We start from the raw sequence: 19,889 nt of genomic DNA, 5'->3' as shown, positions 1-19,889 counted from the left end.
AACTGCAAAGGCTGGTTTACTGTCCGACGTAGTCGGACCGCGTTGCGAGCCGGCAGCTAACGTTAAGCACGCCACGCTTCCTCATCCTACCGTGATCATAGTCAGCGTGATCAGCGCAACGAAAACACCACCGGAGATTTTCACATTTCGTAGTGGGAAAGCAGTCATATCTGTACCCGCCTGCTGGAATCGAACTAAAGACAATCCGTGCTCCCATCGATGGCACTGTCATGTTTGTACTACTGTAATACGGTTAGTAGCCCCAAACATGGACACTGAATTGAATAAGAGTCTTCCACGTCTTTCGATCTGTTCCCCTTCTTTTGTTTGTTTCTATAGTCCATCCGTAGTTTATTGTATAGGCATGGATGTTCCTTTATAGTGTCGATCAAAAGCTCAACCGGTGACACCATGCTGGGAAATGCGATTCCACCGGAGCCCACGCCGCGCACAGATCGCTGGCAACCGCCAGATGTAGAGCATCGCTCTACTCCCCCGACGGCGGCCGACGTAATCGCGCATTACCGCCGCGCCGCGCTTCGCCGAGTGTGGCCGAACTATGAACTCACCGGCGGGGGCTCGCGATGCACGGCGATGCGCCGCGCGTCGTTACGCCCCGCTCTGTCGGGCTCTAAAGCTGCTGTAACTGTTACTACTTTAGTAACTTTCCCACAGGAATGGGCAGTATTTAAATACATTGTAATTAAAATACTATTTAAAATATAAGTATATCTATTTATATTTTTATTTAAATAGAGACTCGAAAATGTATTTATAAGTATATTTAAATACCAATTTTCGGGTGTTTCTTCTTGTAAATACTTTATAAATACTCCTAAATACAGTATATACTGACTCATATCTTAAAGTTGCTTTGCATTTGACCATTCGAGAAAAAGGGTGAGTTTGGGGAGTTATGCCGTGTTTGCGCAAGCATGCGCATACGACAAACCATTTTAGATGGCAAGTTTCTCACTGTTCTTGCGGACACCAGTCTTGTCTACCCAATTACCTTGTACAAAGCATCTTCATCAAATTTAATACAAGCATTTGTTCATCGGCACCTGTGGAGATACTGTTCTCCTTTGCGAATTCGATTGTACGGCCGAACAGAAGATGCCTGAAAGATGCAGTCTTCGAGGAACTTCTGCTCATAGATTGAGAAGTTACCCGTCAAAAAGAACTCGTTACAAGTTAAGTTACCGTGTGCAAAATGTAACTAAGTTAATAACGAAGTTCCTCAGCCTGAAATGTAACTCGTAGTTACTGAGTCACTTAACAAAAAGAACTAGTTACCTCCAAGTTACTTCGGACACAAAATAACATTACGCAGGGGCAGCGTTCGGAAGCATTTGTGTTAGACCTTGAGTTGCCTGCGGAGGAGTGCAACACGCTTAGATCGTTTTTGTTTATGTCCAACAATAGGCATCTCCCTGTTTGTAAACAAATAACGTCATAGTGTTCGACGGCGCCACAAATTTGGTAGAATTGAACTACGCTCGACGCTAGAAGAGAACAAGGTCGCGCCTGAAAGCCACGGTCTTGAGGGGATTACGATATGGTCCCTTAAAGGGACGCGACCCTCGATCCTGCTTTTCTTTCGATAGGAGGCAGCGAACAAGTGCCCGTTCGTGGGAACCAGCCCTCTCCTTCCGATTTGTTTTGGTTTCAGTGTGTCTACCAATGACGTTTCTCTGGTAGAGGTCTATTCGAACGCTTTGCATCTTACTCCTGTGGGCGCACAATGGTTCAGCTTCATTTCAATGGCAGCGGTTCTTACTTCCTGAACAAATACTGCCATTGATTGATTCAATGTCACGTTTTATGGCAAAAAATGCCATGAGAGAACCGGAGAGACAGCAAGAAAATATGAGGACGTGAGTGAAAAGCGTGTTAACAGTAACTTGGAACTTAACTTAAGTTACTTTGGCAAAGTTACCTGAAAAAGAAACGAGTTCCTCTGAAAGTCACCACGGCGCAAAAGTACCGAGTTAAGTTACAAGTTACCAAAAAAAGGAACTTAGTTACAGTAGCGAGTTACTTGTAACGAGTTACCTCGAACTCTGCTTCTACTATTAAAATCGCCATGATAATCTAACAAATAAATGCTAGTGTTCCTTGCTGATTTGTTATTATCGTCGTTATTTATGTAATTCCAGATGACATTTTCTTTGCGGTATTTATGGTAGTAGTTACGGTATACTGTATTTATATTTTGTATATAAATACTCCTGTTGAAAAGTATTTATCACGAATATTTAACTACCTTTCAACAAAGTATTTTGTATTTATATTTAAATATTCATAAAATGTGTTTGTACCCATCCCTGCTTTCCCATGACTAGTGCAACCATGCATTTCTCACGCGTTCAGTATTTCATGTGGGCGATGCAATAAGCATGCAATGATTGCAAAGGAAGTCTCTCATGCGGAGCTGTCCGGGGCACGTGCAGCGCTTAATCTCGAACGGGAAGCGACAGCACTCTGAAGACACGACTGAAGACAGCACTCAATCATCAGATGATTGGAGCAAGTGCTGATCTGCTGGCCAGATCACCTGCTTTGTAGCATGGATGGACCGCGAATGTCGAAGGTCATGCCCTTCCTGCTCTCCTGATAGGTCCAGTTTTGGTTTCGGCTCATTTGCAGTGCAAAATTCGGGAACTGACGTTTCAATGCATGCGCTCCTCTCAGTATTTTGTTAGAGTGGTATGGCTGTCAACGAGGATGGTCTCCCATTCTGCTGCCTCACTTTTGTCTGACAGCCCCTAATACAGAGTGTCGTCTGCTAGCAGCATCGCTTTGAGCGGCTTCCTTCGCGTTTTCTGACAAATATTCCGTCGTTTCTTCTGCCGTCGTTTCCGACGCTGTTTGCATTTCTTCCGCGATATCGTCCTGAGGCATGCTTTTCTACTCGCAAAAGTAGTAGAGTATAGGAGTACGTAACTTCAATTAATTGCTAGCGCCGCGAAGCAACTGTGGCTGCGAGCGGTGGGCGGATTTGAGGGAGGACAGCATTAATATGATAATATGAATAATAATTCTGGGCTTTTCGTCGCGAGACAACGGTGATTGTGAGCGACGCGTCGGTGGTCGGGTCTGTGGATAAATTTTGTCCACCTGAGGGTTCTTAAAGGTGCGCCGAAATCTCGTCACATATCACACCGCATTCGGCGTCCCTCGCGGAAGACGGCGTGTCTGAGCAACTTGTACTTTTCCACCAAGTTGCCACCGTCCTCTGCCGGGTTTGAAGCCACGATCTTGGTATCAAGAGGCGCACATGCAAACACAGGGAAAACTTTGGACACACAGCCAATGCTGTGCTTCGAACCCACCTCACCTCGCATCGGGGTCTCGGCCTCGAGAGCGCTATACACCACGCGAGCTGGTTGCAGCACGTAAGGCGCTGACACGGTAATACCCTAGCCACACGGTAAACTTAATTCATTAAACGAAATGTCATTTACTTCACCTCCTAAGAAACCATCATCTCGAATGATATCGTTCTCTCCTCTGATTTGTACCCCAGCACCTGATTGCACCCCAGTGTAGGAGCTGTGGGGTGCAACTCTCTGTTCTACACATCCTGATTTCGTGTCCATCACACGAACCACATGGTCGTCATTATACTCATGAATTTCATCGCGATGACACGCCACTACATCCGGCCCTGTTGCGGGGTGATGAACCTCTTACACCTCCTTCGAGAAGTTTTAGCTTTTTTAGGATATTGGGTCTCTAAATGCACTATAATTTCCTATCTCTTAAGTTATACACAGACTTGTACGTATTTGGAGTATTGTATTTAAAATACCGTATTTTAAATACAATTTGCGGTATTTTGGTACTCTACTCAATACTTTTTGTTTTGTGTATTTGTACTCTATTTAAAATACATTTTATGGTATTTTATACTCAATACTCTAATTACATATTTTGGATCTCCCTCTCAAACTTGCTGTATCTCGTCTTTCCATTATCTTGCTTGTTCAGTGGAAATTTCCTGAGTCCCTCGGACTTGACCTGGACATTGGCCCTTCTTGGAAGTCTGCATTTAGAGATCCTGCCCCGTGTGTCTTACTCCTCTGCCAGTGAGGGTTCTATTATGTGTGCCCTGACGCGGTGACGCCGAATTCTGACCTCGCCGAGCGGGGACCTGCTAGAATTTTGCTTTGTTCTGGGTCACATATACTTATTGGAGTTATGTGGTATCTCTTTGTCATCTTTTTGGGACTTTTGTTTAGATGACTGCCACACAGCGGCGGCTTGCGCTAGTGCGCAGGGCTTTGGTGATTCATGTCACATAGCGACGATTTGCCGCATTGACCAGTGACCGGTGACTTTTTGCGTTCAAGGATAAATGGTATCTTAACGGTATTTCAAATACTTTTTGAAGTATTTTGTACTCTATCTTAATTACTTTAATTTTCATGTATTTATACTCTATCTTAATTACATTATAACGTTAGTATTTATTATCTTATCTTAAATACATTTTTGAGTATCTTGTACATGTCTGGTTATACACTAATGTGTGTGCTACATTTTACACGTTTTGTTTTTAACCTAATCATTTAAAACCACATTGTTTTGAACCTAGTTTGTTGCATTCATCTACCACAGTCTTAGCGCTCTATGGCCCTTGTTGATTTTGCGCCAGAAAAATTCAATCATCATCATCATCATCATCATCATCATATCCCCTGATTTGTTGAAAACAGGTGGCGTACGCCTTTCCTGTTGCAATTATGTTCCGCATAGTTATCACAAAAAGGCGCACGCCTCCTGTTTTCATCAAATCAGGGGAGAGAACGATGTCATTCGACATGATGGTTGGTTGGCAGGTGAACTATCATGCCGTTGGATGCATTAAGTTTGCTGTGTGGCTAGGGTTATTGTCAGGCTGAGCTCTATAACGTCTCTCTCACGGATACGCGATGATCAGAACAAAATCTACGGATATCAGTTAGCGAAAAGTGAGAAAATAGATAATTACAGAAACAAATGTAATAAACACTGCAGCTGGTCGGTCGATTTTTCCTTTTTTTTTCATAGCAACACAGAGCTGGTTCGTAGTCACGACAGAGAGTTTTACCGTCTTGGCTGCATGCATGGCGGGCACGGGGGACACGCCTGTCCTTTCCTTTTGGGTTTCGTTTTGCGTCGTCCTTCCGTTTAGTGCTCGTTCAACGAGCTTACGATACCAGCACAGAATCGCCGCAGGGACAAACCACTAGAACGTTCACAAGCACGTCCTTCTGTACGACTCAACAGTTAGAGTTTGTTTGTTTCTAAGGGAAACAAACAAGGAGAAATTGAACTCGTCTCCCGACTTGTTCTGCTACTCCTAACAAAAATTCTCACCCCACCCCACCCCCAGAAACTACTTCTCAGGTGCTATACTCGCAAGTTCGCTATTCACTATTCACATGTTCACTAGAAGTCCACAATTAAACACTATTCGCAATTATCCCAAGATCATGCACAGAGGATGCTAGAAGGTTGTATCCACCCCATAGCTCTGGACAAATTTCACAAGTGCCGCCAAGGCAGCATCCCTCGTGTTCGGTGCCCAAAGTCCAACAGTACAGTATCAGTTACAGACAGACAGTTACAGTATCGCGCACATAAAGGATGGCACCGTGCAATGATAGATGCGCATACATATATAAGAAGTGGAGCGAGATTCAAGATTTCACGTGGCGGAATAAACGGAAAACGAGTTGGTTCCGTCGCGGATATTGACTTATCTGTCAAAGCTAAAGTAAAGAGGGAAGATAAAACCCCACAGAGAAACGTGAGCGATGAGGCCTCCGGGCGGCGTACGTTATGCCAGACATCTTCCGACGTTCACGTGCCTTCTGTGCGGTTTTGTGCAGTCGACCGGGGCGTCCGTGTGATTTATTTTCGGAAGCGCCAGCAAAACGAAGCGAGCTCAATTCGTCGCGGTTCTTCAGTTGTCAATGCGAAAGAATCAATGAGTGGGAGAGACATTTTTATTCACTGCGACGGGCCCAGTCCAACTTCTCAACACTCTTTCGGAGGGTGAAAAAGAAAGAAGGGCGAAGCAAAAACGATGAGAAACAGGCACTGTGCTTTGTGGAACCGCTGCAGTCTCGTGTACTCGTATATTTCAATCCAAGTTGCGAATTTCGAAGCGCCAATACGCAATTAATAACTCGGTTTCTTTTGTATTTCGATCACTTAGGCATTTTCAGAAAATATCCATGGAAGAAAGCGTTCGCTGGAATAGCTTCTGTAGTTAATAATCCCTACATCCGTAGGATTTTAATGACACTTCACTCACTTCTTATGTGCGATAACTCACCATAGTGTACGCTTTTATTTCCTTGACATTTCTAGCAGTGTTTGCAATAAGAAAAACGGGTGCTGCACAGAAGTGGTACACAGTGAATCTTTTTGCACTATTAGGGTGTAAAAGGGGTGTACTTTGCGGATAACACCTCACATTTTCAGTTACACCCTTCGCTACACCCTTGTAAAACTACATGGGTGCTTTATGGGTGTAAACTAGGTGTACATTAGAAGCACATCCTAATAACACCCTAAAAACACCTTATGACTGCGGGTGTGTGAATTCCCACGTTTGTTGCAATTGGTGTTTGAATACAGGGAATCGGATGCAGGGGGAAGTTATGTTTCTTACAAACCGAAAATGAGGGAAAGGATTGAGGCTCTGGTACGTATTCATAGCTCGAGCTGCTGTCACTCTGTCATAGTATATGTGGACTCTGGGAGTTTTAAATTAAAGTGATAAGCTATAGTGGTGACATGCACTATGGAGAAGTTAGACACACCATACGTGGTCTACACTGGCCGTTCTGCGACCGACGCAAATCTAGCAGCAACGGACTGTCCCGCTCAGGGCGGTCCCGCCTTCCAGAGGAGAGTATATCGCCGCTCTGGGAGTTACATGCTGGCTCTTATGTACAGCAGGCCTCCATTCAATACCTTCACGATTTTCGAGTTGCTGTGTCTGCGCGGAACAACCTGTGCCCACTAAAAGAGTTCTTCGCTTATGAAGGGAACAAAATAACGAATACATCGGTGAGGGAAGTAGTCGCGAGCGGGTGGATACACATATCTATAACGGAACCCTGAGATTGAAGGGGCAAATACGCAACACAGTGGTGTCGTTATGTGGCGCGCAAAAATCAGGGTTCCGTTATCGGTGCCAGTTCACCTGCGCTGACAGCCTTACATGCTTGTTCCATGTAAATTTCGTACTAACTCGCCCGTAGAATGGGTACATCCTATAATCAGGACCGGCCGCATGCGCATCGGTTGTCTTGTGAGGTGTTCATGAGGTTCATGAGGTTGTGTGTATGTCTTGTGGTGTGGTGTCTTGTGGTCTTATGGATGGTGTCTTCAGATGCGGTCGAGTGGCTAGGACACCTGGCCCTCACCCAAGATGCCCAGGCTCGATTCCCGGCATTGGAATGCCATGTACCGTTCTGTACATTCACTCACACCATTCTTGTACGTAACGCCATGAACCATAATAAAAGTTTGGAAGAGAGAGAGAGAAAGAAAAAAGACCGTCGGTAGCTCAGTCGGTAACGTGTTGGCTTGCTGCGCTCTGGATCGCTTGTTCGATCCGAGTTTGGCACGAGGTTGAAATTTCTTCCAGCATCAGTGTCGGGGTTTGGCTATGCAGCATGACGCACTAGGCTCGCATCTGTTATTATTATTCTATACTGGAAGGGCGTTTTTCCGAAATAACACCCTTTTTGAAAGCGTGTCCTATGAACACCCATTCCGAGGGTGTTCAGGAACATCCCTAAAGGTGTTCTGCTGCCCCATCTATGGGGCAGCTTAAAAACACCCCTAAGGGTGTAAAACGTTTTACGGTGTAGACGCGCTGTTACTCTGTTACGCGCTGTTAATGCTGTGCTTTACGCTGGGAGCCACTACACCGTTAAGACGAAACATCACTGCATAACACGCTCCTCGCAGACAGAATGACATCGCTCTAAGCGGCAGTACGTCGTACGCCCTTTTTGTGACAGTTAAGGCCTAAATGCATGGAGCGTTTTTCCGACGTTTTCAGGACGGGCGCGCGCTCGGCGTGCGTGTGACCTCGTAAGAACCAGTTTTTCAACGCGCGTGGAGGGCGTACGAGGGAATTTGTCGACTACAGATATTCGCGCGATTTCTGAGAAGGAGACAGAACCACGGCCGTCGTGCGGCAGACAAGGTTGCGTGTGAGCAGCTCGCAAAAGCCCGAAACGCATGGGACGTTTTCCCAGCGTCAAAACGTCGCGCGCACGCCATGACCTTGCACACGCGGCGAAGAAATGCCCGCGAGGCGATAACCCGAAACGCATAGGACGCGTACGGAGCGAGTAAAGCGCGCCTCTGTTGCTATATTCGTCTACCACAAATGTCTGTTAGGACCTGCCAATGCTGTGGTGCTGTGCTCTTCTTTGCTGTGGTTCCTGCGTCCATTCATTCCAGATAGTACTAAAATGTACAAGTAAATTTAGTGTGGTCGATAATGTCACAAAAATTTATGCGAGCTACTCATACGCAACCTTGTCCCCTTCACGACAGCCATCGTTCTGTTTGTTTCTCGGAAAGCGCGCACAGACGCGCGCGAATATCTGTAGTCGACAGATTCCGGAGTACACCACCGCGCGCGTTGAAAAACAGGTTTTTCCGAGGTCACACGCACGCTGAGCGCGCGCGCGTCCTAAAAATGTCGGAAAAACGATCCATGCGTTTAAGCGCCAACCGCATGAGGCGTTTCTCCAGCGTTTATCGAGCGTCCTGCCGCGGCGTTTGGCGAGGGTCAAACCAAGGCGTCGTGGAACAATAAGCGCGCGACGCTCCCCTCGAAGTCCGGGGCGAATAGATAATTCAGGGTTCGGCGACGGAAGAGGCGTGGACGACGCGCGCAAGTGGCCAATCAGGGTCGCGCCAATTTTCGGAAGTCCCCATAGATGGCGGCACGGGGAATCGCTCAGAGTGCAAGGAGAAGTGTGCAACAGCTTGTTGAAGATGTCAACCGCAATGCTGAGTTCGCTCCGTCTAAATACACGAAGGGGGTACCTTGTGAATAGCGGGACCGGGATTCACAACAAATATGGCTTCGTGAGCGTGCATTGGTGGAGTATCTTGTTCGTTACAGCGTGTTATCACTCAAAAGCACCTGTGTTTGAGATTCTTCGCTTGTAATAAAGTGTTTATCAAGTTACGTAGAGTTGCTTTCCCTGAGAGATTACGGAAACGTTCGCATGAGACGCCGTCCATCCACCGTTGTAGAAACGCTGCATGCGATGAGCTTGGAGCGTTTTTTGCTCACGTTGTTTGTCGCTGTGAAAAGCGCGACGCCCTGCCGCTCGCAAAATGTCTCATGCGGTTAGCGCTTTAGGCTTTATGCGTGAAGGGAGGCGCGCTTTATATTTCGTCTCTTATTTGCATTTCAAGGGGCGCAAGTGCCTCTCATTGGTCAGCACAAACGATCCCACCGATGATTGGACAGATTGTTCCCGGAGGCCAATGGGAGGCACCCGCGCCTATTTGAGAAGAAGAAAAGAGGGAAAGCAGGTATTGGCGGCTTCCTTGACGATTAAACGTAGCAATCGAGAAAGGTAGAAACTTTGTCAAGGAACTTGACCTTGGCTTTACAAAGCGTACGTGCTTTGCTCACTCTCTGCTTTTTCTTCGTCTTCCTTCTTTCTTTTTCGTTTTTGTTGTCCAGGGCTCTCTGTCTGTTATATCGGGTGTCTCAGTTAATTCCCTGGGTTAAATAATTCGCGAACGGGTGCACCAATCGAACTTTCTTTTTTACAAGCATCTGTACGATACCACATACAGTATGCGCACCGTGTGAATGAGTGAGAGGCGCTCATTACTTGAATAAAAATTCAAATGAGTTGCTTGAAAATCATAACTTCTAAAGCATGGCGTCCGTCGTCGGCATTAAAATGGGCACTACCCCCTTTAGGACCCTCAGTGGACACCTTTTATAGAAAAATCTGCCACCGAAGCGGGTCATTGGTTGAAGTAATTAATTGGTTTTGGTTTACATATTTTTGTCGCTGCTGGTCGCGGTGAAAGGCAAAAGAACGCTCTTCCACTCACTTATCCACCAATGAATTTTGTGTTCTTGAGCTTACTTCGCAACGTGGAGTGCTGAAGAAAAAGTAACAGCGTGTGATAGGCTACGCCAGTCCCCACCCCGCTTATCTAACTGATATGCGCCCTTTCTCTGTTATGCACGCACGGACGGAACACAGTTAATCACATAGTACCTTGATATCACATGCTTTCCAATTTTTCTTCAGCACTCCCCATTGCGAAGTAAGCTCAAGAACACATAATTCATAGTTGGATAAGGGAGTAGAAGAACGTCCTTTTGCGCTTCGCCGCCACCAGCCGCTACAAAAATATGTAAACCGAAACCAATTACTGCAACAAATGACCCCGCTTTGGTGGGAGATTTTTCTTTAAAGGGTGTCCACCGAAGGTCCCAAAAGGGTAGTACTCATTTTAATGCCGACTGCGCCCTACTTTTCAAGTCATGTTTTTCAGGAAGCTCATTTGAATTTTTATTTAAAAAATGAGCCCCTCGCACTCATTCACACAGTGCGCGGCTAGTAGGTGGTATCGGACAGATACCTTTAAAAAAGAAAGTTATGCGATTGGTGCACGAGTTCGCGAATTATCTAGCCCGGGGATGTAACTGAGACACCCTCTACAGAGATGTCAGCTCATTATCATTTTTGCACCTGATGAAATGCAGACTACTGCAAGAAAACTTGTACGTAAATAAATAATGTTTCAATGTTTTCATCTTTTTATCTGTTGAAGTTAGGCGCTGTCGCAGAATATTGGCCTATTCAATAGACAGATCCCTGATTGCGCTTACGCTCTCAAAATGGAACTTGACCGCATAGCACGCTCCTATAGCCAACCATCATTTCGAACGATATCGTTGCCAGCACTGAGTTGTTGAAAACCGGAGGCATTCACATTTTTTGTGACACTTACGCGGAACATAATTGTCACAAGAAAGGCCTACGCCTCCCGTTTTCAACAAATCGACGTGATATCATTCGAGATTATGGTTGGCTAGGAGCGTGGCTTGCGGTCAAGTTCATTTCTCACTCCACCTCGGGCACGCTAGCGGACATCCTCTACCCCGCTGAACGTTCCGCCAAGGCAAGAAACCTCATTCTCTTCCTGCTGAAGACAGGCCTTGCTCATCGACCCATCTAATACTCTACTCTCCCCGATGAACTCGTGCACCTCACCGCCATCCCCATCCTTCAACCTCCTCTATCCTCCATCCGTCCGTCCTTCCTTTGTGTTTCGTTTTGCTTGGCGTTCTTTTTCTTTCTTTTTTTTGGGCCATCCCTTATGAAAATGATTTTCTATACTCTACTACTTTTCTAAATTCTATACAAGACCTATAGAGAATCTATCTATCGTGTCTAGTGTGAATCTTGTGCATAGGAAATAGATAGAAGCTGTATAGGGTTTTTAACTGGTAAACTCTATACAGTTTCTATACAGGATTCAGACTCTAGAATGTATACATTTTCTATACAGTCTCTATAGAGCTAATACTATAGCTGCCCCGAAAGATCTTATTTACGAACATGTGCAACTTGTTTTTTGCTGTACATTTGAAGAACAACTAATACATGTGATGTGTACATGTATGAACACGAATACAAATGCTAATAGCAATATTGTGACTTATCACTTCAGACAACGTGAACATTTGCCATTTAGTACTTTTTAATGTTGCACTTGAAGAACGGCTGCTTCTACACTGTCAGGGGAAAAGGTATAAAAAGCGTATGTATAAAAAGGTAAACGAGGGCGGAAGTAATATTTTTGTACATATTTCAACTGTCTATACCATCGTTTAAACCAAGTGAAACTCACTGATCGCAGTAGCTAATCGTATAGTACGGGGCTGGCTCATTCATTAGGTGTGGAGATTGTGCTGGTCTAGTTCGAGTAATTTGAATAATAAACACAGTCCTTAATGCAGTAATATATTAACAGCTGGAGGAAATGCTTTCAGTGACTGTTATTTGCTACTGAAATAACAATCGATGCGTGCTCCCCTCGGGTGGTGACCGAAATAAACCGTCCAAAATAAATCGTTCCGAAATAAATCGTGCTAAAATAAACCGTGTCAATATAAATCCTAGTAATACTCCCACGGTGTTCAAAATCCCGCTACCGACGAGAAAACCACCGCCAGCTATCCCGACACCGAGTGCCGGTCGCCAATAGCCACAGGAGCGGTGATGGCCCGCACCCTGTGCCGACGTGAAAAGCAGCCGGCACGCAGGCAATAAGAATGATTTTCTAGTTTCTATATAGGACCTATACATAATCTATTTATCGTATCTAGTGTCAATTTTCTGCATAGGAAATAGATAAAAGCTGTATAGGGTTTTTAACTGCTAAACTCTATACACATTCTATACAGGATTCAGGAACTAGAATGTATACATTTTCTATACAGTCTCTATAGAGCTAATACTAGGCGCCGAAAAGGTCTTTTTTAGGGACATGTGTTACTTGTTTTTGCTGTGCATTTGAAGAACAACTGATACACGTGATTTGTGCATGTATGGGCATAGATACAAATGCTAATAGCAATATTGTGACTTATCACTTCAGGCAACATTTACCGTTTATTACTTTTTAATGTTGCACTTGACGAACTGCTGCTTCTACACTGTCAGAAGAAAAGGTATAAAAAGTGTATGTGTAAACCAGGGCGGAAGTGCCATTTTTGTACCTATTTCAACTGTCTATACCATCGTTTAAACCAAGTGTAACTCACTGATAGGATGTAGCTAATCGTATAGTACGGGGCTGGCTCCATGCATGCGCAACGTGCAGCACCACATTAATTTGGTGTGGAGATTGTGCTGGGTTAGTTCGAGTAATTTGAGTAATAAACACAGTCCTTAATGCAGTAATATACTAACCAGTTGGAGGAAATATTTTTTGTGGTTGTTATTCGCTACCGAAATAACAATCTATGCGTGCGCTCCTCACCCGTGTGGTTGCATCTCGAGCTAAGACGGCTCCACATGTGGCCTAGCCATTTCGTTGCGTGTTTTATTAGTATCTGTTCCTCTGCAAACACGTCACAGGCGTGAGCGTGTGCAAGCGTATTTCTTCGGTTTCTTTTTCGTTCCTTTTTTTTCTTTCTTTTCTTTTTTGCGGTTTGGAGTTTTGCGCAGTGGGTGGGATGTGACGGTGAAATAAATGGAAAGTTCCTGGTTTTTGAAATACAGAAGAATATTATCGAGCTACTGCCATCGGCTCCCTCTTCAAAATTCTTTCGTAACCCGTTTCGTGACGCACCATCTATTGACAGTAAAGTCCCCTTCATATAGTACATAAATACAGTCAGTATAGAAAAATGAGGCAACTTTGTGTCCTACATGAACACAATCTGTGTAGAAAAATGGGGCAACTTTCTATCCTATGTCTAACTACTTTGTTTTCAATGTATATATAAATGCTTTATCTATTTTCTATCCGATAGTATTCCCATTTATTCATAGAAACTCCATTCGGAGTAGATACAAGTTTTAATCTATTTCTTATGCGCTCTATCTAGGGTTTCCTATAGAAATCCTGTAGAAAATAGAATTTTTTTTTCATAAGGGATAGTCGTGACGACGCCCACTTCTGTGTGGCCAACAACGGCGAGCCTATCCTGCCATTCCCCCCCCTCCCCCCTCATTTCTAAGAGTGTAAGCTGTGGAAGCTGAAGGAACAATGAACCGAACATAACATTGAAGCCTCAGCAATAAACAGTTCAAGTTTGCGCTTATCTTTCACATTATTTTCGCGTGTTCCGTAATACTCCTACGGAATGCAGTGCAAACTGAAGGTGTCGCACCAACTATAGTCCAACGAAGAGCGTTGTTGAGAGGTCAGTCAGAGAAGTGCGGGTTAGTGCCCCGCCATCATACACTCTAAGAAAAAATGAGTGATGTTACTCCTTTTGGGACTAAATGCATTGCCACAAAAACCATTCCCTTTCGGGAGTAAATGTACGGGAGTAGTACGGGAGACTGCGTTTCACGCTCTGTTCTGAGACGTCCCACGTACATAATTCGTGTACATGAATGAAAATACCTGGAATCAAACCGTCAACTGCGATACATCGAGTGACATAAAATCTTGCGACATACACAGGGTACAATTTGCGAAGAAAGAATCGCTGTTTCTTACTCTGTGTGGGTGGAAAATTGCGAAGTTGGCTGAGTTATACAGCATTATGCCATCAAATTGATCAGCAGCACATATTTACGGAGACTCTTCCATTCGGAAGACCATTTGCGAAGTTCAGTGACTATCTTGCAGTCCTGTGGAGTAAATGTCGGGGTTAGAGGACTGAAATGGGGAGTATTTGCAATCTAGGGGACAAGAAGTTGCAATTACTCCTCATTTTACTCCTTTTTGTAAGAGTGAGGCGTAGCCAGGGAGGGGGGTTAGGAGGACCAAAACCCCCCGAAATCGTACCTTTGGTAGTGCTTTCGGAGAAAGGAACACATCCTCCCCATGTAAACGCCCCATGGAACCCCCCCCCCCCCCATACACACAATATTTTTCTTGCTACCATGCTGCCCATGACCGTTGATTTTTCCTCAGTTGCCGTCTTTCGGCTGATTCTGACCGTATTCTGGTTTAACGATGGTGGCATTCTCATTACAGGATTCTCGGGCTCTACGGGATGTTAACAAGATGGACCATTTTAAGAGGCACTGAGTGAGCTCAGGTAAGCATTATTTTGTCATAATGGATGAATGCGAAGGACGTGGAAGTCACTCGAGAAATAGAACTTGTTCAAAAGAAATCGTTACAAGTTAAGCTACTGTGTTATACCCCGTTCGCACTGCAACGCGCAATCTGGATCGTCACTCCATCGTGATAGCGGCTACACGGTTCAACATACCCACGCTCTCCACACTTGACATTGATATTGCAAGCACAGCCCCTGCAGGGTGAGGAACTGCGCCTGCGCCAATCCTCTTTGAAGTGTGTAATCACTAGTGTGTGGGCTTTCATGCAAATACATATTTTTGCTGTATACGGGTCCGTATCTGGAAGATAAAAAAAAATATTGTTCGTTGTTTGGGACCGATTAGAAGGATTGTATGATGCATGTAGTAAAGGCCTCATATTTCCAGATGCAAGGGCTTCCTTCTTCTTCTTCTACTTCTCTTCTTTCTTTCTTTCTTTCTTCTTCCCTTTTTTTTTATGAAGGTTCACTCACGCTCACTTCGGGAAGGTTTTTGGGTCCTCTTCCGCGGGAATTTCGGTCAAAATAGAATATTTCCGATGTTTCGGTGAGATGCAGTGATAGCCACCACGCTGGATGCTCTACAGCGCGAAATGCTACCCATAAATGTCCCAGATCACTTCTTACATAAGCGCTCAAGTTTGCGCTTTGCATGGCGCCGAAATGCGTTCCCTCTGCCTGTATGAGGGGTGTGGGGGAAAGGAGGGGTGATGTTTGGGGAAAGGTGCAGTCAGTCTACTCGGTGCACCCAAGGAGGGAGGAGAGGAAAGGGTAAAAGAAGGAAGAGGAGAAGGAAGAAGGAGAGGGAGGGGTATGCAGTCCCTCTTGCTCTGCGATTTGGGCTGTCCAAGAGAACTACCCACCACTGCTACCATGCGTGCATCCCTCAGTAGCCTTCATTGGGAAGTTCCGGTTGGCCGTACTTCGCGTCTCTTCACATTCTTTATCGTTAAGAAGACGGCAGGCTTTGCATTGCAATCTGTACTGTGGTGCAGTGCCGAAAGCAAGGCGCTCAGCTGGAAGATTTAGAGCTAGCGCAAGCCTTCTTTGCTGTACGCTCCTGCACGAAGGTGCGGTTTCATGTTATCGTGTGATCCCTAAAACTATATATACACTCAAATTTTGACAAATATCAATTAGATGCATTGCCTTCGTAACAAAAATGATGAAAAGCATTGTATATGCTCATAGTTTTTACTGCATATTTCGAAGATGTTTAGTGCATAGTTGCACGCATACCTCGAGAGTTTTTAGGGCGTATTTATCCGCGCTCTAGGTTCCCGAACACCGAAGAAATCAACGCGATGTCAATGTAGGCCGCGGAGGCACACTTTGTTTCTTACATAAGGGTGATCACGATCGCAACCTTATCACGATGTGGTTCTCCAGCTCCTTTGGAAAAGTTAGGAATCACTACTAAATTACTTGCTACATAATATGCACTCTCTCTGGTTCTTGAGCTTTGCATAATAACGAAAGAAAGAGAGAGCGGGAGAGCCAACAACCAGTCGCTACTTAAGGAGATGACAGTATTGACAGTATTGCTTTGCATAATTTGTTGATATCTCAATGTCCCAAGGGGTGATCAAGATGTTTTATAATATTTTTCCTACATGAAAACTATACAAATCTTGAATGTTATGCAACAAGCTATGCCTTTATGTGCTTACCAGCGGCACGACAGAGCGGGTTAAGGCGTCCCGCTCATTGGTGGTTGCCAAGGTCGTGCTGTAGACTGGGAGGTCGTGGGTTCGAATCCTACCGCCGGCTGTGCTGTCTGAGGTTTTCCCTGGGTTTTCCGAAGATTTTCCAGACGAATGTCGGCACAGTTCCCCCTGAAGTCGGTCCAGGACGCATACTAACCCTCCTGTTCCCCACTCCTTCCTATTGTCCTCTCTCCATCTGTCCACATCTGTACGCCGCTTATAGCACAGATGCTCCGCGGCGCAATGGTCGACAGAAAGCTTGTTAAATGGTCGACAGAAAGCTTGTTCTACGATGCTAAGCGATCGTAACACTGCTTACTTTTGCCGAAACTTATCCTGGTCTCACGACGTTCTCTTTCGTACTGCTTGTTTGGAATCTGGGGAAGTTTCATGCCCGGTGAGTTCTGGTATGTAGTGCTGCGTCCCACAACACAACATATATTCACTCATTCCCACCATTCTGCAAACTGTTCAGTAATGCGTACACTAGCTGTAGTAGCAGACAGCTAGCAACCCGCCAGACTACCCAAACCGCAAGGGGCGCCCTTGTTGGCCTTCAAGTTGTATCTGAACGGAGCCTATAGGAACTTTTCATAGCTACAAGTTTGATAATGCGATTGGCACAAGCTGGAAGACAACATAGTTTAGTGTTGCAGCGCACTCTAAAAAGAGAACTTCACCGCAAAGCACGCTTTGCGCCAACCATTGCCAGGAATGATAGGATTATCGCTTCTGATTCGAAGAGAGAGGGAGGCGTACGCCTTTTTGTGTCAATTTTTATATATGATAATTGACACAAAAAGGCGTACGCCTCCCTCTCTCCTTGAACCAGAAGCGATAACTTCATTCGTAGCAATGGTTTGCGCAGAACCTGCTATGCGGTGAAGTTCTGTTTTTAGAGTGCGCGCGCTTAAAGGAGTGGTACAGCTGCGCTAACCTAAGTTCCTTATGGTTAGGTTCCTCGCCCAATTTGTATGCAAATTAACCCACAACCATAGGTGGGGAAGTTACTTTTATTTTGTAGTGCACTACCGTTACTCACTACTTTTTCGAAAAGTAACGCGTTACGTTATTCGTTACTGTTGCGGTAGTAGGTAACGCGTTACTAACGCCGTTACTTCTGAGAAGTAATGCCGTTACTTTTGCATTACTTCACCAGTTGTCCTTATAATATGTACCATTTTTGGTTGAGTCACATAAGTGCATTCCGCAAATCAATACAAGCAATGTTGGGCACAAACAAGGGTCACGCATGAACACAACTTACATGTACGATTTATTGCAACGCAGAAGTGGTTGATGTTCAAAATTTTCATCGGTGAGCTTCGCCTGTTGGGCTGAGAGGACGCCTAACGACCAGTGAGTGCTCCTTGTCAAGGTTGATAGAGACGGTGACCTTTTATCTCAGAGGGTAGAGGCTATTTTTCTGCCCCTTTTGCCTCATTCGTCCGAAAAATACCAGAGGGAAAGAAAAACAGAGGTTGTAAACAAAGGTGACACCTCAACCAGGGTAGGTCAACAACCCTTCTTTTGCGTTCCTTGTGGGTGTCGATGTGACCTTCTTGTCATTGTTGAAGATGAATAGAAAAAATCGGGGATTTTCCCGGATTCTGCAGGCACGGTCCTCGCTCAAGCTTTCAAGTTCCCGAACACGTAGTAACGCATAACGCCGTTACGCGTTAGTTGTTAAAAATGTAATGACGTTACGTTACTCATTACTTTTCTCCCAAATGTAATGCGTTACCATATTTCACTACTCGAATGTAACGCGTTACCGGTAACGCACTACTTTGTAACGCGTTACTCCCCACCTATGCCCACAACTGAAGAAAAGGAACCGGGAACTTGCCTAAACAAAGCCACCCGAAAAGAAACGAGTTCCTCAACAAGTAACTGGAACTCAAAAGCAACGGGTTAAGCTACAAGCACCAAAAAGTAATTTTGTTACAACAACGAGAACAACGATTTACTTGTAACGAGTTACCCGAACAGTGACTCTATACTCTAGCTCCGTTACTTTGCGCTCTACTGTAAGAGCGTAGTGGAAACAGAGTAGCAGGGGGCAACCTCGCTTGTGTTGACTAGTTGTTGAAGACATCACCCTGACTTTGATTTAAACGACACGGACAGAACGCAAATGAACGTCCATTTGTCTTTCGCCCGTGTCGTTTACCCCAAACTAAGGGTAACTCCTTCAACGACTAATCTAATGGACTGAACTCCGGACTCCACAGTAAACGCACGGTCACAACGCTCATAGCGTTGCAAAGCGGTGATAGCTGTATGTCTTGTTGATAAGGATGGGCATGGATAAGATGGTACAAGGTAGCGTCACGTCAGCTAACACGCCCTCCTTTATCTTGCGATGACAGCGTTTTCATTAGACCCCTAACTGTAACTGTAAATCAATTTCTAGTACCTCCCCTTAATTATTAATGTAATAAAAGTAGCAATTGTTTTTAATCCTTATACGGCTTCCAAAGCTCTTCATTACTTGAAGTCTATATCTTTTTCGCGTCGATCTGTACCCAGTTATCCATACATACATATATATATATATATATATACTCTTGAAGGTCTTGTCTTGTCTTGTCTTCTGTATATATATATATATATATATATATAGGTATTCAATAAAGATCAGGAGTGGAGACGGTGCTTCTACAGGATAAGGAATAAAAGGGGGACTTTATTAAAAACTAAGAGGGGGTATTCGACGTTTCGACAGCAGCGCTGTCTTCAACAGGAATGGGATACTATGGTGACGCAAGACAATTGCAATTGTCTTGCGTCACCATAGTATCCCATTCCTGTTGAAGACAGCGCTGCTGTCGAAACGTCGAATACCCCCTCTTAGTTTTTAATAAAGTCCCCCTTTTATTCCTTATCCTGTAGAAGCACCGTCTCCACTTCTGATCTTTATTGAATACCTTTATTTTTCGTGGTCAACCGCATTCGTTTATTTCAACTTATATATATATATATATATATATATATATATATATATATACTGGGTGTTTCAGTTAAATCCCCGGGCTAAATAATTCGCGAACAGGTGCACCAATCGACGAACTTTCTTTTTTACAAGTATCTGTCCGATACTACCTACAAGCTGCGCACCGTGTGAATGAGTGGGAGGTGCTCATTATGTAAATAAAAATTCAAATGAGTTTCGTAAAAAAAACATAACTTGCAGGGCGCTATCGGCATTAAAATGGGTACTACCCCTTTCGGGACCTTCAGTGGACACATTTTATAGAAAAATCTGCCGCCGAAGCGGGTCATTTGTTGCAGTAATTAATTGGTTTCGGCTTACATATTTTAGTCGCGGCTGGTCGCAGTGAAGCGCAAAAGGGCGCTCTTCCATT

At 44.7% G+C, this 19,889-nt stretch overlaps 1 protein-coding gene across 1 annotated transcript in view; it reads left to right on the top strand.

Moving 5' to 3' along the window:
• The window catches only part of LOC135368661 (platelet glycoprotein V-like), a 218,570-nt gene that overhangs the window by 122,177 nt on the left and 76,504 nt on the right, over positions 1 to 19,889 (top strand). Inside the window, exon 3 of the mRNA XM_064602096.1 lies at positions 14,728 to 14,791. The gene's annotated coding sequence lies outside the window, so the exon portion shown is untranslated. The remainder of the gene's footprint in view (positions 1 to 14,727; positions 14,792 to 19,889) is intronic.

This window comes from Ornithodoros turicata, chromosome 1 (genome assembly GCF_037126465.1).
Source record: "Ornithodoros turicata isolate Travis chromosome 1, ASM3712646v1, whole genome shotgun sequence".
NCBI classification, from domain to species: Eukaryota; Metazoa; Arthropoda; class Arachnida; order Ixodida; family Argasidae; genus Ornithodoros; species Ornithodoros turicata.
The sequence above is the reverse complement of the archived record's forward strand: the minus strand, read 5'-3'. Positions and strand labels throughout refer to the sequence as shown.